Here is a 6,018-nt window from a genome sequence, read left to right as displayed (position 1 = left end):
CAAGTGCATTTGAGAAGTTTTATTACCACACAAGCAGAAATACCCAGTATATAAAATTGTAGGTTCTTTGGTATGATGGGTGTGTTCAAAATGAATGTTTGTTTAAAGCACAACTGAACCATTATATTTGAATTTTTCATTTTCAACTTTTTATTCAAACCTTTATATATAAAAAAATTAATTTCATCTAATCTACAGTGCAATGTAGATTACAATGTATTATGGAAAAAGGCATGTGAAGCTTCCTCCGGGTGCACAGCGATGAGTTCCCAATTAAAGCAGGAATCAATTGATTTGATTGAAAAATGGATGATTTCACTGATTTTGATGACAATAAAAATATGGGAGTGCAAAACATTTGGTGATCATTATTCAATCCCGAACCACGTTGGCTTTCCCTGCTATTAATTATTAGTTATGATAAAAAGAACTTTTGGCATTTAATAAAAAAAGAATGGAAATAATTTCTTTCATTTTAAACACAAAATTATTCCATTATTATTGAAACAGAAGATTAAGTTTTGTTTCAATGATTGCAAGTAATGAATATGAATTGTGAAGCATTATCTGTTAGTATCAAGTAAATATGGTTACTTAAGTAAAAAAAAAAAAAAAAATTCTGCTGATTTTTACAAACAAAAGATACAAACTTTTATCAAAATATTTGTCCAAATCATACAAAAAAAAAATATGGACAGTAAACATTCAGTATTGCCTCGATAACATGAAAAGTATGGAAGAATTTTTTTTTTTTTTTTAAATAAACTTTGCAATCCGAAAACTCTTCATGCATATAAAAAAAAAAGAAGAGAAGGATAAATCGGGGGAGAAAATGAAATTAATTATAAGATACTGTATACACAGACTTAAAAAAAAAAAAAAAAAAAATTCAACTTTACTATAATGTGTCATTCGACCCAATCGCATATTTTCCAACAAAGGCATTTCAGGGAAAAATATTATTACGTACTTAAGTGTCATGTCAAAATTAGTATAAATTACAAAAAATGGTCGAGAAGGTGTGCTAGAGCTGATTTTCGGAAAAATAGTGTGCAGTAGATCGAGAAAAAGCAAGATGGCTGACTTGAAAGATAGTGTTATTGGATCTTGTGCAAAGCAATGTAAATGGTAGAATGCAATTATCTCCCTCTGTTTTTGATCTTCTAAAAAAAAAAAAATAGCAACTTTAAAACATTTTTACTTATACGTTATTTTTCTATTGGACCATTTTTCATATTTTTTTGGAATTTATAGTAATTTCGGCATGATACATAGATGTAATAACATTTTTCTGAAATGCATTATAATAAAGTTGAACCAAAAATATTTTTTAAAGTTTTTTGTAACTAAATATTTATGGAAAAAGACATTTTAAACAATTAACATTTGAAAAGGAGTAAATTTAAAAAAAAAAAAGAAAAAAAAAAAAGGGAAATGAATTTTAATATAATCCAACTTTATGCCTGCATTTTTTTTTATGTTTGTGGTTGCAAGATATTTGAAGTAAAGACATTTCTAAGCAATTAACTTTTCACTTTTTTTTTTTTTTTTTAATTTTTTTTTTTATTTCATTTCTTTGATTTTAATTGTTTTCTACTTAAAATTATTAAATTTTTAAATGTTTTCACGACTCAGTTATCAATATTTTCAGTTTTGATTGGTACCCTTATCTTCACTTATATCCAAAAAATATTTTGGATGCTACATCTTCTATTCTTCTTCACTTCTGTTGATAGTTGGTCATCATCATGATATTTGGTTTTATGTCTGTTTTTACATTGTTATGCCTTTGATGTCATTTAGAAATTGGCTTTAGAACATACCTATCTCTGGCCAGGTTTTTATTTACCCCATTCTCACATCTCTATCCTTATCTTTTCCTCCCATATTTTCCTGACAACTGTCTCTGACGCCTCAACTGTTATACATCTACTAATCCAGGAACATTCTTTAAATGTGACCAAACCAATGAAGTCTCCTGTTCTGCACGCATCTCTCTATGCTGTCCAGATTCAATTTTCCTCTGAAGTCATCATTACAATATTTGGTTTAATGTTCGTTTTTACATGCTGATATGTCTTTGATATCATTTAAAAATTGGCTTCAGAACAAACTTACCTCTAGCCAGGTTTTTATTTATCCCTCCTTTTGGGCAATGTAAATATATAATAGACACTTCAGTTTTAGGTAAGTTTACATCTTTTGTATTTATTTATTGTTATTCTACATTGGAGTAAATAAAAGTACTAATTGCTTGTTTTGTTGGAACCATTTAGTTAGCATCATTTTTCGATTATTTGTTCATTTAACTTTGCTTCATTAGCTTAAAGTTTTGTATTATCTATATATTAAAAAATATTCTGTAGACGTCCAGGCTTGCTTGCTTGAATCTTGTCTTCGACGATTGGGCGATTTCTATCTTTTAAAAAGAGGATGTCAGATGAAATATATATTATATATCCCAGTATTGCCCAAGAAAACTATGACGGTTTCTTTAGAATTAAATTTCTAAAAGCTGTTCAAGACATGCCAATATCTAACATGAACAGTATGATGAGTCATCTATTACTCCCTCATGTTTTAAAGCTGTTTTTGTAATTGTTTTATTATTTTCTTGAGCAGTAAATTGCCTTAGTATATAAATGCATATTAAGGTAATCTAGTGCTTAAGAAAGTGATAAAATATGTTCAAAAACTGATTTTAAATGTGAGGGAGTAATGGTATTGTAATGTTGTCAGGATATATATATATATAAACCAGTGTCTATTATGATGTGTATATATTTGATCATTTAGTGATTCTCTAAACAGAACATACAATTATATAAAAAGGGACAAATAACAGTATCTTAGGGTTTTATATCGGCTAATGGGAAAACATACCTGCCCCATCTTTGACGGATCCTCAGAAAAGCTGCAAATGAAGATTCATACAATCCGAAGTCTTGTTGGTATTTGCAGCAGCTTTATTCTGGATGTCTTCCCCATTGGGAAGCTGCAACGCTGGTCCTAGATTTTTACTATCGACATTTTCCCCATCTCTGAGCCGTTACAGTCCATGGACCATCTTTCTCCCTCTGACTATTTTGTTTATCTTCTACAATTATTTTTCATCAAGTTAACATTTTTGTTTGTGCTAGTTATGAAAACTAACATTCCTTTCTATTAAAGCATTTTAACTAATAATTTTATCTGTAAATATTTATTGCACTTTGATAACATTTTTACAAATAATGATCATAATAATCATCGACCAGCACACCTTTTACCATTGGCCAGTCAATATCCAACACTATCTTATCATATTCAGTTTAATGTCCATCTTATATACTAGCATATCTTGGACAGCTCTTAGAAATTCACTTCCAAACAAATCGATCTCTGGTGAGATTGTTATATATCTTTCTCTCAAATTCTGATTTAATAAAATGTATTTTAATTTAGAAAAAAAAAAAAATTTATGAACTTTAAAGAATGTATAGTTACAGTACAGTTAATTTTTATTCTCCAAGTAAATATGAGAGTGAATCGAATGAAGTTGATGATGAGAAACTTTTCGCTGATATACATGCTTATGCATGATCATGTGGCTTGAGTAAAGATGCAAATGGTGACCAAAGAGATCAGAGATGAGACCTACTAGTGGATGTCTAATGCTGGACCAAACTCAAAACCAATTGAAAATTGAAATGAATGGTTTCATCTTGAGGAGGCCTTAACTTTTGACAACCTTGACCTTTACTCCTGATCTTAAACGGAGCACTTACATCAAATCTGTTGCCAAGGCCGAATGATGGGATCCTTCTATCGATGCAATTCTTTATTTAAGAGCCAGATATGTTCAAGGATGGAATACTGTTGCCACATTTGGGCAGGAGCTGTTAGAAAGGACTTTTTCTGCCTTGATAGAGTTCAAAATAGACTTCGTAGTCTCGTAGGAGATGTCCTTTTCTCTTCCCCGCAAACTCTATTTCACAGAATAGATGTTGCAAGTTTGTCTCTGCTTTATTGTTATTTTCATTGAACGTGCTTGACTTGAGCTTCAGTCTATGGTCCCCCCTCGCCAAACTTTCACAAGAAACACTCATCTAGCTGAAAACACTATCAATAATTCCCACACCCTTTATCTGTGCCTAAAGCTAAACATAGATTCCATGAACAAAACTTCTTTCTTAGAACTGCACGCCTGTGGAATTGTCTTCCATTTTCCTGCTTTCCAACTGACTACAATATGGTTGTCTTCAAGTCCAACGTAAACAAGTTCTGGATGAGCCGTTCCACTTAAGTTAACAAATTTACCAAACTTTCATTACTATCGATTACTATATTATCCTTTTGACTACTGTACACTCCAAGAGGCCCTTATCCTTGAGTGGCCTCTTGGCCTTGATAAGTGGTGATGCCTATGTAAAGAAAAATCTACCTCCTCCCTTGAGGCTTGCATTTACGAATATCCGCGATGTTGAATCATATCTCCTTGTAAACATGATGTTGAATCATATCTCCTTGTAAACACCCTGGATATCTTAGCATTAAGTGAAACTAACCTACACTCCTCCATTCCCTCTAACCACTTTAACATGCCTGTTTATCTTCCACTCTGCCGTAAGGACTCGGATAGACATATGCATGGGCTTGGAGTCTATATTCGTAACACCCTCTCCATGACTAAAGAAATAAAACTAGAAACAGACGACCAGGCCTTTATGTGCTTCAGACTAAATATGCAACATAATATTAGCTACTTGTATTTTCTCTACCACTCTCCCGCAACCAAGGACTGTACCCTAATTAACAAAGTCTCAGACAGCATAGATATAGCACTCTCCCTCGATACTAGCGCTGAAGTACATGTATTTGGTGACTTCAATGTCCACCACAGTAACTAGCCTGGATTCTCTAATTACACAGATGTAGCTGGTAGCACAACACATAGCTTCTCTATATCCCATTCCCCATCTCAGTTGGTTACATTCCTGACACGTTTCCCAGACCAGCAAGACCAACATACCTCACTTCTAGATCTTTGCCATTGCCTATGACCTCACTCAGATTGTTCACGAACCTACCCGTGTGCCCGATACACCCAGTCAATATGTAAGCCTTCTAGACCTTTTCCTCACAACATCACCTGAGCTGTGTTTATGTTCCGTTCTATCTCCTCTGGGATCCTCTGACCACTCCGTTATAACAGTTAAGATAAAAATGAAATGTTATAAGTTTTCAGACGTACTTCTCCACCGTACTGTATATTGATACTCTATGGCTGACTGGGACAGATTCCGTACATTCATATCTGACCTACCTCTGCATTCCATGTTTAAAAAGGATGTGTCCTCTATAGTATCAGACCTGACCGAATGGTTAATTGTAGGCATAGATAGAGTTATACCATCTAAAAAAATTCCAACAAAAACCTAACAGCCAGCCATGGTTCTCCCCTGAATGTGCTGCTGCCATCGCGCACAGAAATCAATTTTTCCATAGCTACCAACATAATAGATGTACTGAGACTAAAGCTGCTTTCAGGACTGCCAGCAACCACTGTAAACGAGTAATAAAAATGCAAGAGAGCTATATGCTCAGTCTGTTATCTCCAAAGTAGCTGAGCACCAGTTCTGGCAGAAACACTAGAGAATGACTTCCAATCTGTAGTGGAATGGGAACAAAAATGGATGGTCACATTCAATGCTGCCAAGACTAAGCTTGTTTCCTTCAATAACTACAAGAAACCTGTTCTACCACCAATAGTAATGGCTAAGAATACACTGCCTGAAAGTACTTCCTTTAAACTCCTCGGCCTAACGTTTACAGGGAACATGAACTGGAATATATACATTGAGAGCATTGCCAAGGCTGCTGCAGAGAAGGTGGGCTCTCTCTATCGTGCCAGAAAACTACTTACGCTTGACAGTATCCTGTACCTCTATAAGGTTACCATTCGACCATGTATGGAGTATTGCTGTCACATTTGGGCTGGTGCATCTGCTGCTTGTCTCTCACTCCTGGACAGGGTTC

The sequence above is a fragment of the Euprymna scolopes genome, chromosome 1 (assembly GCF_053919585.1).
Source record: "Euprymna scolopes isolate OS-2025 chromosome 1, ASM5391958v1, whole genome shotgun sequence".
Lineage (NCBI taxonomy): Eukaryota > Metazoa > Mollusca > Cephalopoda > Sepiida > Sepiolidae > Euprymna > Euprymna scolopes.
The sequence above is the reverse complement of the archived record's forward strand: the minus strand, read 5'-3'. Positions refer to the sequence as shown.